The sequence below is a fragment of the Monodelphis domestica genome, chromosome 7 (assembly GCF_027887165.1).
Source record: "Monodelphis domestica isolate mMonDom1 chromosome 7, mMonDom1.pri, whole genome shotgun sequence".
NCBI classification, from domain to species: Eukaryota; Metazoa; Chordata; class Mammalia; order Didelphimorphia; family Didelphidae; genus Monodelphis; species Monodelphis domestica.
The window spans coordinates 101,021,117-101,039,732 of NC_077233.1; the positions used below are offsets into that span (position 1 = coordinate 101,021,117).

Below are 18,616 nucleotides of genomic sequence, written 5' to 3' on the forward strand. Positions count from 1 at the left end.
TAGAACCCCATTGTCATTTACTAACCAGTCTTCGGTACTCTCTGAGGACATCACTAGCTTTGGATCAATAGAAAGAGGCAGTCAGTGGAGAGTCCCACCATCGTTCCAAAGGCAGCTTCTCCAGCATAGCTAATGTAATGAACTATACCTACCATTTGCATCAGATTTCAGTTAATAATAACTAACATGTATATAATATTTAGTATGTGTCAGGCACTTTGTAATTTTTATCCCTTGTGATCCTCACAGTTGCTATTATTATGCTCATTTTACAATAAACTGATGCAAACAGAGGTCAAGTGACTTGCCCTGGGTTACACAGTTAGGAAGTATTTGCAGCCTCATTTGAACTCAAGTCTCCCCAGCATTCTTCCCCCTGCATCACCTCATGGTTCTTTACCTATAATTTTAAAAAAAATGACTGATCTAGTAGATATTGATACTAGGGGAATGATGGTAATGGAGAAATATCAGAGATGTAACACCAGGAAGTAAGCCAGGGAAAAGACTGACTCTTGAGCCCCTCCCCCTACACTACTTCCTGTTCCCTTTCAACAGTCTTAGAAATATGCTCCTCACTGATGGTAAGCTTGAAGATTCCCCCTAATAACCAAATCCTACAACTAAATCCTTCAACTAAAGGGCTTTTATTCTTTTGGGTAGAGGAGGTAAGGAAAGGGGAGGGGTAAGAGGAAATTAGGTCTCCCTAAATTTTCCAAGTTATCCTGTTGCTTGAAGATTTCAAGATATATTCAAATTCAGGAAACAAAATTATCTTTCCCTAAGGGGAGCTTTTGACTGAAATGCTGACAGGTTTCTTCTGGGCTAAAACCCAAATGTCTTTTCAGCTCACAGTCTTATAGAATAATACAATGGCTAGAGAGTAGTCCATCTCCCACCTTCCTGGTCAAACAGCTAGCTCAAGCTGCTTAACTGCTTTTTTCCCAAGGTTCCATGGGAACTGTCTTCCCATCTTAATTGATTGGCGTTTCACAAAGTTCTGAGCTCCTTTTCTTTTTGCAGATGCTTTTGTCGCTTCTAAAAATCTTCGTTTACATTCAACAACATGAAAAGTGTTTTAAGGAAAGTGAATTATTCAACTCTGAATCAGAACCTGTAAGACTGCCTAACATAACAGAATAGGAAAATGATATAAATAGTGGAGGGATGGTGGGAAAATAGGTACATTAATGTACTAGTGGTGGAGTTGTGACTGGTCCAACTGTTCTGGAGAACAATTTGGATTTATGCCTAAAGGGTTATAAAATTATTTATACTCTTTGACCCAGCAAAGCACTCCTGGGTATGTATCCCATCGAGATCAAAGAAAAGGGAAAAAAACCTATATGTACAAAAATATTTATAGCAATGAGTGAATGCAAAGTAAAGTGAGCAGATCCAGAAGAATGTTGTAAATAGTGACAGTATGTGAAAGAACTAACTACTCTGATCCATATAATGATCTAAGATAATTTCAAAGGACACTTGAAGAAAAATATAATCTATATCCAGAGAGACAACCGATGGCCTCTCAGTACAGAATGAAGCATATTGTTTTCACTTACTATATTTTTCTTGCCTTTTTTTTGGTAACGGCCAATATAGAAATATGTTTGCATTATTAAATTAGAATCACAGATTTAGGTGATATGTTGATAGCTTTCCCAGTGGATAGGGGAGGCGAGAAGGATGAGAGAGAGAGAAATAAAAAAATTTAAAAAATAAATGCTAAAATAAGTATATTTAAAAAAAAGAAAAGTAAATTATTGAGACTAGTAGCATGGTATAGTGGGAGATTACTAAGTTTAGAGTCAGAGGACATCAATTCCAATCCTGAATTTCTTCATATGAGGACATCTTTTTAAGAAGGAGTACTCTTCATCTCCTTGCCCCCTTCTCTACCCTATTCCTTTTGAATCAGATATACCCTTCTAAATCATATTTCAATCATGAATCGAAACCTTTCAAGCCTCTGTATTACCATATTCTTTGAGGTAAAATTGGGCTTCTTGATTTAGGATCATTAGTTGCTTTATTATTAAACTGTTCATTTATATATAGAAATTTGAAAGTTCATAGACTACATGTAAAATAAAAAGATATATTTTCAAGTGAGAAAATCTTCACATAAAATATCACTAATAAATGTCTGATATCCCATATATGGAGGGAAACAATACAAAATGGCATATTAGAACCAAAATCTCCAATAAACAGGGATTTAAACAATTTGCAAAATAATTGTAACTATAGACAAGTATATGGAAACTTCAAAAAAACCTTCAAAATGCTTTAAATAACTAATAATTAAAGAAATACAAATTAGAACAACCCCAAGGTATCATCTTAGGCTCCAAAAATGGGCAATAAAAATGGAAACAGCATTGTTATAAGGGTCATGGAAAGTCAGGCACATTGATTCAGTACTAGGAGAGGTGTGAAATGTTCAAACCATTCTGGATAACATTTTGGAATTATCAATAAAAGTGCATTTTAGCCCAACTATTACTTACTCTTCTGGGCATGTACTCCAAGGAGGTCAAACATGGGAAGAAAGGCTTAATATATAGGATAATGTCCATAGTAAGTATTTTGTGGGAGCGCAGACCTGGGAAACAGTGGGTTGCCGTTGATCAGGAAATAGCTAAGTGAAAGTAATAGAATTTCATTTTGCTATAAGAAATAGCAAATATGAGGAATTGAGAGAAACATGAGAGGATCTTTTGAACTGACCAGGAACAAAAGCCAAATGAGGACAATAATTACAACAATTATAATGATATTAAAGAGCTATAAAAAAGGAAGCTAAACACTGAGCAACTACAAAACCAGGAATGGTCTAGCAGAGTAGATGATGAAACGTAGAGCTTGAAGGAGAGGTTGGAGATGACTAGGGAAGAAGGTTTGGTACTCTTTAAGACATAGTCACTGTCAGGTGTGTTTTTCTGACTCTTTTTCTTTGTTACTAGAAGAATTATTGGTTCGATTCCTTTTAAAAAGGGTATGGGTGTGTGTAAGATTTCCAGAAATGATTGTGGTATTAAAAAAGAATGTATTTATAAAAAACCCTTTAATATAAAAGAAATATGAGAGGGGAGAAAATGGGGTTCATGGGTTTTACTGATTTTTTTCACCTGAATTTGGTCTCCTGCGAATTATTGTGCATCTTTGCTACTGTTTGTACAGTGTAACAACTATTTACAATGATCCATGGTGGATCTATGCTGATAGTTTTTTCCCTTTGCCCCTCAATTTGTATATATAATGGATGACTGACCCCAGGAATTAGGGACATTGTTGTCAGACTGTTTTTAGAGTCTGTTTTGGAAGTTTTCAAAAGTGATGTTAGGACCCATGATGAAAAATACTATCCACCTATAGAGAGAGAACTGATGAACTCTTGAGTGCTAATTGAAGCATTTCTTTTATACTTTCTTTTTCTTTTCTTTTTTTAGTGTGTTTTTCTTTTGCAACATAGCTAATATGGAAATATGTTTTGTATGACTTCCTATATAAAATTAATATCATATTTCTTGCTGTCTCAAAGACTGGAGAAGGGATGAGGAGGGAGAGAATTTGGAACTCAAAATTAAAAAAAAACCAACAATTGTGAATTATTTAAAAGTTATTTATATTTAAATTATTTTTAAAATTGTAATTGCAAAATACTGAATGAAATAAAGAAAAAATCTAATTAAATATTTAATTAATTTAATTTTATATTTAAATCTAATTTATTAATTTATAATTAATTTAATAGGATTTCTACATAAAGAATATAGAAAATAATATTTAATTTAATTTAATACTTTAAATATTTAAGTTAATATTGAAACTTAATTAAATTTTATTGATTGATATAATTTAATATATAATTTAATTTGTAATTAATATAAACATAAATATGATCATTAAAGAGAATTTTAATATTATATAATTTAGTTAATTTAAATTAAATTAAATTAATATTTAAAATATTTTAAAAGAAGTTATTTTATTAGTAATTATTATTACTAGTTATTATTTTATTATTAAGGGTCTCCCATTGAGGAAACTCCATCTATGAGATGGAGAAGCAGCTAGATGATGCAGTGAACCTGGAGTCAGGAAGAACTGAATTCAAATACAGCCTAAGTCACTTAGTAGCTCATTGACCTTGGGCAAGTCACTTAACCTATGTCTCAGTTTCCACATTTGTGAAATGAGGATAATAATATCACCTATTTCCCAGGATCAAACAAAATCATTTTTGTAAAGCACTGTGCAAAACTTAAAATTCCATATAAATGCTACCTAAATATTTTGCTAGCTATCGATGCAGAACAAACAATATGTTTAATAACTTTCTAGTTCACTTTTTCTGTAGCATATTTTTTTCTATTTTTTCTCTTTCTAGAAGGATCATTAAAGTCAGCCGGCGAGTCTTAGCTAAATTCTATAATTCAGTATTCCTTTACGAAGACCCTACTTATTTCCCAGGGATTGTGCTTGTCACAGAGCATATGAAGACAAAAGTCAGTTGGACAATAAACATTTATTAAACACCTACTTGTCTAATAATGCTGGAAGAGTCCCAAAGACTGGAACCAGGTGAAAGGTTTTAAATATCAAACAGAGGGGATTGTATTTGCTTCTAGAGGTGCCAGGAAGCCTCTGAAATTTATTGAGTAGGGAGGTGATAAGCTCTGACCAGTCTTTGGCAGTTGTGTGGAAGATGGATTAGAGTGGGGAAAGACCAAGGAGGGAGACCAATAAAGGAGTGGTTGAAGTCATCCAGGATAGAGAGCCCAAATCTGGGTAGTGATGAGGGAAAGGGTGTGAGATATTGTAGAGGTAGAAGGAGAAAGATCTGGCAACTGATTAAAGAGACAGGGTGAAGGAGAGTAAGGAGTCAAGAATAGTGTGGGAATGTCCTGGAACCAGTTCTTACGGGTTTGAAGAAGCAACCATTAAATTTTCAGTGTGAATATTTATAACCCAGAAATCACAAACAAGGGCTTGATTTATTGTTTATCTAGATTCAAGAAAGTATTAATAATGCATATAGGACTTAAAAGTGTCTTGTGCCATTTCATCCCTTTTATCCAAAGGGCTGGTTATTAGACACTTACCAGCTTGCTCCTGAATGGTGGCCTCCCCCTCCCCCCCTCCCCCTCCCCTTGCTTAACAAAGCAATATAAATAATTGTTATATTAATAAAAAAGGGAATCTTGGGCAAGATGTTGAACTGCTCTGAGTCTTATTTCCCTCATCTGTAAAATGTTGCTAATAATACTTATTCTATTTACCTCAGAGGAAAACACTGCCATCTGTAAAGTACTATCAAAATGAGAACTATTTTTAGTATTTACTATTCATAAGACACTTAGGAATAGGGGTGAAGAAGGAAAACAAACTGTTAGATCTTACTACTTTTATATAGAGAGAATCATAAATGTTAGAACTGGAAAGCAGTTCTAACAAAAGGAATTTTCTTGTCTAATCTACTAATTTTATAGTTGAGCAAACTGAGGTATATGAGAAATATGGCTTTTCCAGGGAACCCAGTCAGCAAGTGGAAACACCAGGACTAGAACCTTCATTTTCTTGACTATCAGGCAATCTGCAATACCAATTATATTTCCAAAAAAATTAATTAATTAAATTAAAAATTTATGGAGGGTTTGAACATCTAAATTTAACATCAATTTTTAGCACTAAGCCTTAAATAAAGTTGTTATAAGAGAAATAGAAATTTAGATGGGAGGTTCTGTGTTCAATTATGGCCTCAAACACTTCTTAGATGTGTGACCCTGGGCAGGTCACTTAACCCCCATTGCCTAGCCCTTACCATTCATCTGCCATAGAACCAATATATAGTATTGATTCTAAGATGGAAGGTAAGAGCTTTTTTTTTTTTAAAGAGAAAATTAGAAATTTTAATAGATTTCTTTGCAATTTAGAGGAAAAAAAAACACAATTGAATGAAGTTGTATACATGCATGATGATGAAGTTTATGAACTTTTAGTATAAGCTTATTCTTTGTTTCTAACTTTGAGATGGAAAAGAAGTTGCTTGACCAGAAGGGATGCTGTGATGCCTTCTATGACATCAAAGCAAGCCCTTAATATTATCTTGTCAGGTCTGGGTATGGTTCTTAATTTTTTTCAGACAATAAGCATTTATTAAGTGCCTACTATGTACCAGGCACTGGGAGTGGGGATAAAAAATGAAAGACAAGTCCTTACCATCAAGGAGCTTGTGGTCCAGTGGCGGAGAAAATATGCCAACGGCTACACCCAATAGAGCTGTAGGCAGGATAAGTTGGAAATAACAAAGGGAAGGTATTAGGATGAAGAGGAATTGAAAGGCTTCCTGTAGAAAGATTTTGGCTGGGATTTGAAAGAAACCAAGGAAGTCAAGAGGCAGAGATGAGGAGGGTGAACATGGTATACATGGGAAAAGCTAGAGAAAGTGCCAGGAGTGGGTAAACAGAGTGCCGTGTTTAAGGAACAGCAAGAACACTAGTGTCCTTGGATAAAAGAATACGTGGAGGGGATAGAATGCCATGTGTAAGAAGACTGGGTGCCAGTTAAAAAAAGGACTTTGAATGTCAAAAAAGATTTTACATTTGATCCTGGAAGATAATGGAAGGAAAACTAAATGGTAAAATGTGTGGAGGTCCACCTCAAAATAACATTGTTTCAAATTCTCTCCCTGACTTTCAAGGCAGATTAGTTGCCAAAATTGTGCATGGGGTTGTCCACCATACCAATTTACCTGATGCTAGGCTCAAGAGAAGGGATAAGAAAACTCTTTACTCTGCACTGCTCCTTCCAGACTATTTTTCTAGTTATAGCTTCTACTTACATTCCCTCTTTTGAGTTCAATGGAATCCACTTACTGTACCTCTTCCCTATTTTGGTCAATAATTTTAGTACTTGATTCTGGGTCTTCTTTTCCAACCAATTACTTCCCAAAATCCCTGGAAGCCTGAATATTAATCTTGAAAATCCCTTTCTGATTTACAACATGCAATTTTGCAAACTTCTCACCTCCCAACTCCATTCCAATTCAGAAAAACTATCATTGTCTCATTCTAGACCTTGCCATCGTTTGGAAAATGATAAAGGGATGTGATATATAGTGACTTAGCTTGAAAATTCCATTATTTGACTAAAACCTATTTTTCTACTTTAACATCTTACTCAGTCATACAAATCCTACTCTTGTGACTTTTGTGTGACTTTATCATGACCATTTGTCCCTTGACCTCTTCTTATTTTTCTAGAATATTTCCCCCAGCTCTGTGATTCTGCACAAACTACATCCTATGCCTGAAATTTTCTCCCTGGCCTCTTACTCTTGGAATCTATATCTCAAGTATGTATATTTATTTCTGTACTCATATTTATAGATATAGGGGAAGCTCGGTAGCACAGTAGAGTGCTGAGGTTAGAGTCAGGAAGAACAAGTTTCAATCCTGCCTCAAACACTAACTCTATGACCCTGGGCAAATCATTTAAACTCTACCTGCCTCAGTTTACTCATTTGTAAATGGAAGATAGTAATAGCACTTGTCTCACAGGGTTATTGTGAAAATAAAATAACACATACAAAGTTCTTTGTAAGCATTAAAGCTCTATATAAATACTAATTTTTATTATTGTTGTCCTTAGTGTAATTACTGGGAATTTAGACTAAAACATACAAATACATTTATATCACTTTCGAACTTTCACAGTTTTATGATTTAATCAGTATAGGTACTCCTTCCTTTGATACCAATGGAAACCCTTCTGTAATATTTTCTTTTTTTTTTCTAGATTGATTTTTTTAATTTTATTATATTTTATTTGATCATTTCCAAGCATTATTCATTAAAGACAAAGACCATTTTCTTTTTCTCCACCCCGCCCCACCCCCATAGCCGACGCGTGATTCCACTGGGTATCACATGTGCTCTTGATTTGAACCCATTGCCATGTTGTTGATATTTGCATTAGAGTGTTCGTTCAGAGTCTCTCCTCTGTCATGTCCCCTCAACCGCTGTGGTCAGGCAGTTGCATTTCCTCGGTGTTTCCACTCCCACAGCCTATCCTCTGCTTATGAATAGTGTTTTTTCTCCTAGATCCCTGCAGATTGTTCAGGGACATTACACTGCCACTAATGGAGAAGTCCATTACATTTGATTATACCACAGTGTATTTGTCTCTGTGTACAATGTTCTCCTGGTTCTGCTCCTCTCACTCTGCATCACTTCCTGGAGGTTGTTCCAGTCTCCATGGAATTCCTCCACTTTATTATTCCCTTTAGCACAATAGTATTCCATCACCAACACATACCACAATTTGCTCAGCCATTCCCCAATTGATGGGCATCCCCTCGTTTTCCAGTTTTTGGCCACCACAAAGAGCGCAGCTATGAATATTTTTGTACAAGTCTTTTTGTCCATTATCTCTTTGTGGTACAGACCCAGCAGTGCTATGGCTGGATCAAAGGGTAGACATTCTTTTGTCGCCCTTTGGGCATAGTTCCAAATTGCCCTCCAGAATGGTTGGATCAGTTCACAACTCCACCAGCAATGAACTAATGTCCCAATTTTGCCACACCCCCTCCAGCATTCATTACTTTCCTTTGCTGTTATGTTAGCCAATCTGCTAGGTGTGAGGTGATACCTCAGAGTTGTTTTGATTTGCAACTGTCTGATTATAAGAGATGTAGAACACTTCTTCATGTGCTTGTTAATAGTTTTGATTTCTTTATCTGAGAACTGCCTATCCATGTCCCTTGCCCATTTATCAATTGGAGAATGGCTTGATTTTTTGTACAATTGATTTAGCTCTTTATAAATTTGAGTAATTAAACCTTTGTCAGAGGTTTCTATGAAGATTTTTTCCCAATTTGTTGTTTTCCTTCTGATTTTAGTTACATTGGTTTTGTTTGTACAAAAGGTTTTTAATTTGATGTAGTCAAAATTATTTATTTTACTTTTTGTGATTCTTTCTATGTCTTGCTTGGTTTTAAAGCCTTTGCCCTCCCAAAGGTCTGACATGTATACTATTCTGTGTTTACCCAATTTACTTATGGTTTCCTTCTTTATGTTTAAGTCATTCACCCATTTTGAATTTATCTTGGTGTAGGGTGTGAGGTGTTGATCTATTCCTAATCTCTCCCACACTGTCTTCCAATTTTCCCAGCAGTTTTTATTGAATACTGGATTTTTGTCCCAAAAGCTGGGATCTTTGGGTTTATCGTATACTGTCTTGCTGAGGTCGCTTTCCCCCAGTCTATTCCACGGATCCTCCTTTCTGTCTCTTAGCCAGTACCAAACTGTTTTGATGACTGCTCCTTTGTAATATAGTTTAAGGTCTGGGACTGCAAGGCCCCCATCATATGTGTTTTTTTTCATTATTTCCCTGGATATCCCTGATCTTTTGTTATTCCAAATGAACTTTGTTATGGTTTTTTCTAAATCAGTAAAGAAATTTTTTGGGAGTTCCATGGGTATGGCACTAAATAGATGAATAAGTTTGGGTAGGATGGTCATTTTTATTATATTGGCTCGTCCTATCCATGAGCAGTTAATGTTTTTCCAATTGCTCAAGTCTAGTTTTAGTTGTGTGGAGAGTGTTTTGTAGTTGTGTTCATATAGTTCCTGTGTTTGTCTCGGGAGGTAGATTCCTAGGTATTTTATTTTGTCTAAGGTGATTTTGAATGGGATTTCTCTTTCTAGTTTTTGCTGCTGAGCTGTGTTGGAGATATATAGAAATGCTGATAACTTATCGGGTTAATTTGTATCCTGCAACTTTGCTAAAGTTGTTGATTATTTCAATTAGCTTTTTGGTTGAATCTCTAGGATTCTTTAAGTAGACCATCATGTCATCTGCAAAGAGTGATAACTTGGTCTCCTCCTTGCCTATTTTAATGCCTTCAATTTCTTTTTCTTCTCTAATTGCTACTGCTAGTGTTTCTAGTACAATGTCAAATAGTAGAGGTGATAATGGGCATCCTTGTTTCACTCCTGATCTTATTGGGAATGCATCTAGTTTATCCCCATTGCAGATGATATTAGCTGATGGTTTTAGATATATACTGTTTATTATTTTTAAGAACGGCCCTTCTATTCCTATGCTTTCTAGTGTTTTTAATAGGAATGGGTGTTGTATTTTATCAAAGGCTTTTTCTGCATCTATTGAGATAATCATTTGGTTCTTGTTGGTTTGTTTGTTGATGTGGTCAATTATGTGGATGGTTTTCCTAATATTGAACCAGCCCTGCATCCCTGGTATAAATCCTACTTGATCATGGTGGATGACCCTTCAGATCACTTGCTGGAGTCTTTTTGCTAGTATTCTATTTAAGATTTTTGCATCTATATTCATTAGGGAGATTGGTCTATAGTTTTCTTTCTCTGTTTTTGACCTGCCTGGTTTTGGAATCAGTACCATGTTTGTGTCATAAAAGGAGTTTGGGAGAACTCCCTCTTTGCTTATTATGTCAAATAGTTTGTATAGTATTGGGATTAACTGTTCTCTGAATGTTTGATAGAATTCACTGGTGAATCCATCAGGCCCTGGGAATTTTTTCTTAGGAAATTCTTTGATGGCTTGTTGGATTTCATTTTCTGATATGGGATTATTTAAGAATTCTATTTCTTCTTCTGTTAGTCTAGGCAGTTTGTAATTTTGTATATATTTATCCATATCACCTAAGTTGGTGTATTTATTGCCATATAATTGGGCAAAGTAATTTTTAATGATTGCCTTGATTTCCTCTTCATCGGAAGTGATGCCCCCCTTTTCATCTTTGATGCTGTTAATTTGCTTTTCTTCCTTCCTTTTTTTTAATTAGATTGACCAGTACTTTGTCTATTTTGTTTGTTTTTTCAAAGTACCAGCTTCTTCTCTTATTTATTAAATCAATAGTTCTATCACTTTTGATTTTATTAATTTCTCCCTTAATTTTTAGGATTTCTAGTTTGGTTTTCTGCTGGGGGGTTTTAATTTGGTTGCTTTCGAGTTCTTTTATTTGCATTTCCAATTGATTGATCTCTGCTCTCCCTAGTTTGTTAATATATGCACTCAGGGATATGAATTTACCTCTGATTACCGCTTTGGCTGCATCCCAAAAAGTTTGAAAGGATGTCTCGCCATTGTCATTTTCCTGGATGAAATTATTAATTGTTTCTATGATTTCTTCTCTACCTAAACGATTTTGGAGTATCCTATTGTTTAATTTCCAATTAGTTTTTGATTTGGTTTTCCATGTACCATTACTGATCATTATTTTTATTGCCTTGTGATCTGAAAAGGCTGCATTTATTATTTCTGCTTTTCTGCATTTGTGTGCCATGTTGCTGTGACCTAATGTATGGTCAATCTTTGTGAATGTGCCATGTGGTGCTGAGAAGAAGGTGTATTCCTTTTTATCCCTATTTATTTTTCTCCATATGTCTATTAATTCTAATTTTTCTAAGATTTTATTCACTTCTTTTACCTCTTTCTTATTTATTTTTTGATTTGATTTATCTAAATTTGATAATGGTTGGTTCAAGTCTCCCACTAATATGGTTTTACTGTCTATTTCTTTCTTCAATTCTCCTAGTTTCTCCATTAGAAATTTGGGTGCTATATTATTTGGTGCATACATGTTGATTAGTGATATTTCCTCGTTATCTAAAGTCCCTTTTAACAAAATATAATTACCTTCCCTATCCCTTTTGATCAGGTTTATTTTTGCTTTGGTTTTATCAGATATCATGATTGCCACTCCTGCCTTCTTTCTGTCAGTTGAGGCCCAAAAGGTCTTACTCCATCTTTTAATTCTGACCTTGTGGGTGTCTACCCGCCTCATGTGTGTTTCTTGAAGACAACATATGGTAGGGTTTTGGATTCTAATCCATTCTGCTATTTGTCTACGTTTTATGGGTGAGTTCATCCCATTCACGTTCAAAGTTAGGACTGTCACTTGTTGACTCCCTGGCATTTTGATATCCTTCCCTAATTCTAAACTTTCTTCTTCAGCTCTACCTTTTAGTCCAGTGATTTACTTTAAATCAGTCCCCCTTGTCCCCTCCCTTGATATGTTTCCCTTTCTAGTCCCTCCCTTTTTGTTCCCTCCCCCTCCGCCCTCTTCTTCCCTCCCTTTTTTGTATTCCCTCTCCCCTACCCCCCTTGGTTTTCCCTTCTCCCTTCCCTTGTTGGGTAAGATAGAATTCAAGATCCCAATGGATCTGGATGTTCTTCCCTCTCAGAGTTGATTTCCCTGAGAGTAAGGTTTAAGTAAAAACTCTCTTCCTCTCCTTCTTATAGGAGTTTTCTTCTCCTCCCCTTCCCATGTGAATCTTTGTGTGAGAAAGATTATTCTATTTGGTCTTTCTTTTCCCCCTATTTACACATTACATTTTCCCCACACGTTAGTATACATAGATTGATATAAATGTAGTCCTTTTAGAAGAAAGTTTGAGTAAAAGAAAAAGATAACATTTTTCTCCTCTTCCCTTTCCTTCATATTTACCTTTTCAGGTATTCCATGCTCTTTGTTTTTCGATATCGAACTTTCCACAGAACTCTTGTCTTTTCTTTGCAAAAACTTGGAAATCTTCTATTTTGTTGAATGCCCATACTTTCCCTTGGAAGTATATAGTCAGTTTTGCTGGATAGCTGATTCTTGGTTGAAGGCCCAGCTCTCTTGCCTTTATGAAAATCATGTTCTTTGTCTTATGATCATTCAGAGTGGAACTTGTAAGGTCTTGTGTGACCCTGATTGGCATTCCTTTATATCTAAATTGTCTTTTTCTGGCTTCTTGTAGGATTTTTTCTTTTGTTTGAAAGCTTTGGAATTTGGCAATTACATTCCTGGGAGTTGTCTTTTAGGGTGTTCTGTGAGTTCTATCAGTGGCTGTATTGCCCCCTTGTTCTAGAATCTCTGGGCAATTTTCTTTGATTATATCTTGTATTACGATGTCGAGCTTGCTGTTTATTTCTGGCTTTTCTGGAAGTCCAATTATTCTTAAATTATCTCTTCTTCCTCTATTTTCCAAGTCTGTCACCTTGTCAGTAAGATATTTTATGTTCTCTTCTAATTTCTTGGTCTTTTGGCTTTGCTTTATTAATTCTTGCTCATTGTCTTTGAGTTGCCTGATTCTGACTTTTAAAGCCTGGTTTTCCTTTTCAGTTTGGTCAAACTGGTTTTGTAGATTCATGAATTTCTTTTGCATTATTTCCCACTTTTCCTCCCAGAGGGCTTCCATCTTTTTGATCCTTTCAGATTCAAATTCTTCATGGGTCTGTGGAGAGTTTCCATTTCCTTTGGAAGGTTTTAGAGCATTTGCTTGTGTTTCCTCTTCTATCTCCTCTTTATTTTGTATTTTTGCTCCATAAAATCTGGCCAAAGTCGCCCCCTTCTTCTTGTTTTTCTTGTAATTTTTGGGCTTTTGTGCTTCTGTGGAGTTTGCCATCTCTATCTGAGTGGGGAGGACTAGCTTTTCTTATCTCTGTCTGGTGTTCAGAGGTTTTATCCCTAGGCAGATTGTCTGTTCTATGCAGTTGTTGTTCTGTCTTCCCAGGGAAGCCAGGAATTGCTGGTGTTTCCGTGTTACTGCCCTCCTCAGTTCCCTTCTGATGTTTCTCAGTTGCCTTACTTCCACGCTCTGAGCCTGGCTCGGCACTCTCTGCGGGGTGTTTGTTTCTGTGCCTTAGCCGGCCAGGAGAGCCAGCACTCTGAGTGGGGGGGGGGGGGCGCGGCTTCCCTGAGCTCTGAGGGCTCCTGATAGGATTAGCTCTTCCTGGGTTGAACTGAGTATGCCCTGAAGCAGGGACCTTCCCTGAGACTCTGATGGAAGGTTCCAGCCAGGGAGTTACAGGCTTCCCCAGTCTCTCTCTGTTTCCCTGCTGTCTGGGTGCCCCCTTGTCTGAGTCAGGTTGTTTTCAGGAAGTGGCCTTCCGAATAGCCGGCACTGAGGCTCTGAGGTTCCCTCTGCTGCCTTGGACTTGGAGCTCTGGGTTGGGGGGGATGGGTTCTGGGACCTTCCTTCTGCCTACCCCATAGATCTGAGTGATCTTGGGTTCTGGCTTTTGGGGGGGGGGTGTACCTTTTGATCCAGGTCCAAGAGGAGGATTCCCGGGGTCTATGCTGTTGATCGTTTTGAATTTTGGTGCCTAGGAGCATATAGTTTGAGTTCTGTAGGGAAGGGTTTCCGGAGATCTGAACTTTAGCTTTCTCTAAGCCGCCATCTTGACAGGAAGTCTCTGTAATATTTTCTTATTTATCATTATACCTGATATATAATTATAAATAATAATTATTAATACTAAATATAATAATTCATTTTATAGGAATTTCAGCACATACTAATTAAGATATATACAACTGACAATAAAAAATAAAGGCAGAAAAATACATAAAATAAAAAATTTAAGTCATGTGTTAAATATGCACCACTTTCCAAGCAGTATTGTCACACAGCAGCTTACCCAATCATACTCATTCTGTATCTGATGAGGGTTAGCAAATGTCATTATGTTGTTTGGTGCCAAAATATCATCTTCTGCCTCAGTCTCTATCTGGAGTTTTCTCTTGTAATAAGATGTGTCCACCTCAGACTAGTATTTCTCCTTGCTTCATTAATGCTATTTAGTTTTCAATAATGGGTCCAAAATATGACTAGTGATGCTGGTAGCTCTGCTAAGCCTAAGAGACATCATAAAGTTCCTAGGAGTGTCCTTATGAGAAATAGCAAGTAAATAATGGGGTTCGCTCTCATGCATGATTTTCAATTTCACATGAAGGATCTTGGAACATCCTGGTCACGCAATGTATATGTAAAATGAGGTCTTACTGTGTATACATGGATGGCATGCAAAGATGAGGTAGCAGCTATAGAGCACTTGCCTAACTATGCTTAGGAAGAACTGAGTTTAATACTTCCTTAGACACTAGCTGTATGACCTTGGACAAGTTGCTTTACCTGTGTCTGTCTCATTTTGCTCAACTCTAAAATGGCTATAATAACTCATAGGGTTGTTGTGAAACATCCAGCACAGTACATGGTACAAAGTTATTGCTAGATAAATGCTAGTTGTTGTTATTATTATTATTATTTATTATAGGAAAAGAGGCAATGTGGTGTATTGGATGGAGAAAACCACTTGAACTCCCAACAAAATTTGAGTCTAATCAGGCTAATGTTCCTAAGTCAACTACTAGAGGTTAGATAATGAGAGATGACTCCTTTTCTTCCCTAATACTTCTCTCAGAGTACCATGTGGCAGAGAGGGAATTTTCCTTGCCATAATACCAATCATGATCAATATGACAAGAAGAAGTGGAAGTACATGGCAATAGGAGATTTGTGCTTGTACACAGTCTGGGAAGGGAATGCTAGGAGATTGCTTCTTGAACTCTAATCTTCTTTGTAAAAGAAGGGGATTCTGAATTCCATAAATTCCAAATGAAATTAATTGAAAAATAAAATTATATATATAAAATGAACAAATGTATCACAAAACAACACAAAATGCAGTGATAGAAGCATATTTTGCAGCAGGCAAGAGCAGATTGCCGTTCCCTTAATTTCCCCCAGGGGTTCTTGCATGATCCAGGAATCCAAACTTTTATAAGAGAAAGGAAATTTCTTGGGTAGCACCAACTTTGAGAATTGCTTCATGGTTAATTTTAAGTTCATGAGTGCATGAGCTGAAGAACACCAGGTATTGGTAATTGCTTGTTGGCTCTGGAAGGGGGTAGGGGAAAAGGGGAGGCAAAGTACCTAAATCATGTAACCATGGGAAAAATACTTAAATGAAAATAAAATAAAAAAAGAATTCTGGGCACTGGATCTTCTTGTAGAAGATATAGTGATGTATCCTACTCCTTGCCATCTCATTTAGTGAGAATTCACTATATATAGCTGGCCCAAGACCCTCAGACAATTCTTAACCTCCAACACTAACCTCATCTACTCCGTAATCTTCCTTCCCTGTCATACCCTTTGTTCAAGAAATAATTAAATCAAAGGATCAAATATATACTATCATTGTTTCTGGAATTAATATTTCAATCAGTTATCCCATAATTCCATCCACCATTTCTGGACTTTTTAGACAAAACCGACCTTTTCTTAGTCATATCTAACCTACATGTGTTGATGCCTTCTACCATGTTGCCTTTGAATGTGGGGATTTCATTCTTTTGTTTTGTATTCCTAGCACTTAAAAAAATCCATTCATTCACTCATTCATTCATTCTCCCTGCAGAGCTCGGGGTTCAGAGGTTCACAAACATGCCAAAGAAAGGAGCTACACCAACTGGATCCAAGCCAGGGAGGAAGCAGAGGCTGGTTGGTTCGGTGCTGAGGGGAGATTAAAGGGTCAGGGACAACAAGCAGCTGTTCCTGGGAGAAGATTGCATCTGACCCTGGAATTTCTGATAAACTACATAATAAGCTACTCAGAATACAGTGAAACAGTATATTTTGCCAAAATATGATTGCAATATTGAGGGGAATAAAAAATATCTCACCTCAATCTGGGTTTTCTGAGAGCATCTTTTCCCTTGGGAAAAGTGAGATTGTGAATTTAGCCATTAACAGATGTAGTTGTCACTGGGAATAGAGATAGCTAACCCTTTAACAACTTTAGGAGCTGTGTAAAGTGTTAATTGTCCTATTTTTTGGCAATAAATATATTCTTTTTATATTGATAGTAGTTAGTTTATTGTGTGAATGACACATGACTTGTGTTCTTATGGACTTGACTTAGTTCTCTATAAATTTGAGAAATGTGAACTTTATCAGAGAAATTTGTTATAATTTTTTCTATAATTTCTAATTATAACTTCTATTCCACTTTTATATTCTAATTCTATTTCTATTCTAATTTTTTCTATTTTCTGTTTCCCTTCTAATCTTGGTTAGATTGGTTTTGTTTGTATAAAAGCCATTTACTTAAATATAATCAAAATTATTCATTTTACCTCTCATCTCATAATGCTCTCTACTTTTTGTTTGCTCATAAATTCTTCTCTTCTCTATAGATCTGCCAGCAAACTATTCTATGTTTCCCTAATTTACTTATTGTATCACTCTTTATATCTAGATCATATACCCATTTTTAACTTTCTTAATATAGGGAGATATTGATCTATGACTCATTTCTGTCATACTGTTTTCCAATTTTCCTGGAAGTTTTTGTTAAATAGTCAGTTTTTATTCCAAAAGTGGAATCTTTGGGTTTATCCAACCCAAAGTTAGCTAAGGTAATTTATCCCTGCATATTATATATGATATATATACATATATATCATATATAATATATATTTTGATCTATTCCATTTATCTACCATTCCATTTCTTAGCTCATACTGGATTGTTTTGATGATTATTGCTTTACAGTACAGGTTGAGATCTGGTACTATAGACCACTTTTGAGAAATAAGAATTTTAATAGGAATCAAGCATGAGGTACATTAGGAGAGTCCACAAGGTCAGAGTACAGGCAAAGGAGCAAACTAATTTGCGATAGATTTGCATAACGCTGTTGGTAGTGGATATTACATTTTGAACTCTAGACTAAGTGGAGAGGTATTTAGACTAAAGTGGAAGCAATATAGGTCCTTCTCTATTTAAGAATATTTCCTGAATATTCTGTTTATGACAAAACCTTCTACTTTACAGGTGGAGAAGTCCTCTACCCGGACAATACAATTAAAATCACTGTATGTGAGATGAAGGAGCGCAATTTCATACCAGTGTAACTGTTATAAAAAGAGGCACACAGTGTGAAGACAGGATACCAAAAGAAGGCTATGGGACAAAGGCATTTCCATGGTTTACTTAGAAAGACTGACTTGGGGATCCACAACTGAAATGCCATGTCTGGCCCCAAAATGGAAAATAATTTTGAGTTACTGAATAGCATGTAATACTGGGTTATATAAAGTTGGCACATGTGAAGAGGAAGGTTTGCCAGATCTTTAAGAAAGATTCTTTAAGGAGAAAGTAAGGAAAATTGGTTCTAAATTGTCACAGTTAAAAATAACATGGTTGCTCCTTTTATTTGCCAAATTCTGAGTTCAAGGGTTTCTTAAATAGAGAATGACACTCCACCCAAAATGGGGACCTAATAATAGCTTGCATTTATATAGCACATTTAGATGTGCAAATTACTTTCCTTACAATAACCCTGCAGGATAAGCACTGCGAGTGCTATGATCTCCATTTTATAGATGAAGAAACTGAAATTTGGAGAGGTTAAAGGACCAGCCTGGATTCATATAGCAATTAAGGTGACAGTCCTGGGGATTGAGCCCAAGTCTTCTGGTTTCAGTTTCAATACATCAGAACCTAACCTCTGAGCCATCACAGTTTTTTCAAATGAAGACTAGAATTCAAACTGAAGCTATAGTTTTACATATATGGTAAAGATATATAAATAAAAGATTCTGATATATAAATATCTATAGATATACAAATAAAAGAAGAGGAAAGATTTTTCTCTCTTAATACATGACCTCTAAAAATATCCCTCCATACTTTGATGGGCTATTGAAGGCTATTCCAACAAAAGCCTAGTTCCAATAGATTCTACCAATTTGAAAAAGTTTTGCTTCTATCCTAATCTATTGTCAGGGGTC

At 35.9% G+C, this 18,616-nt stretch overlaps 1 long non-coding RNA gene across 1 annotated transcript; it reads left to right on the forward strand.

Moving 5' to 3' along the window:
* The first annotated feature begins 280 nt into the window (after positions 1-280).
* Positions 281-16,618, forward strand: LOC107649645 (uncharacterized). Its single transcript, XR_001623619.2, has 3 exons — positions 281-584; positions 7,272-7,363; positions 16,240-16,618. It is a non-coding gene; the product is annotated as an uncharacterized LOC107649645 (long non-coding RNA).
* The last annotated feature ends 1,998 nt before the right edge of the window (positions 16,619-18,616 follow it).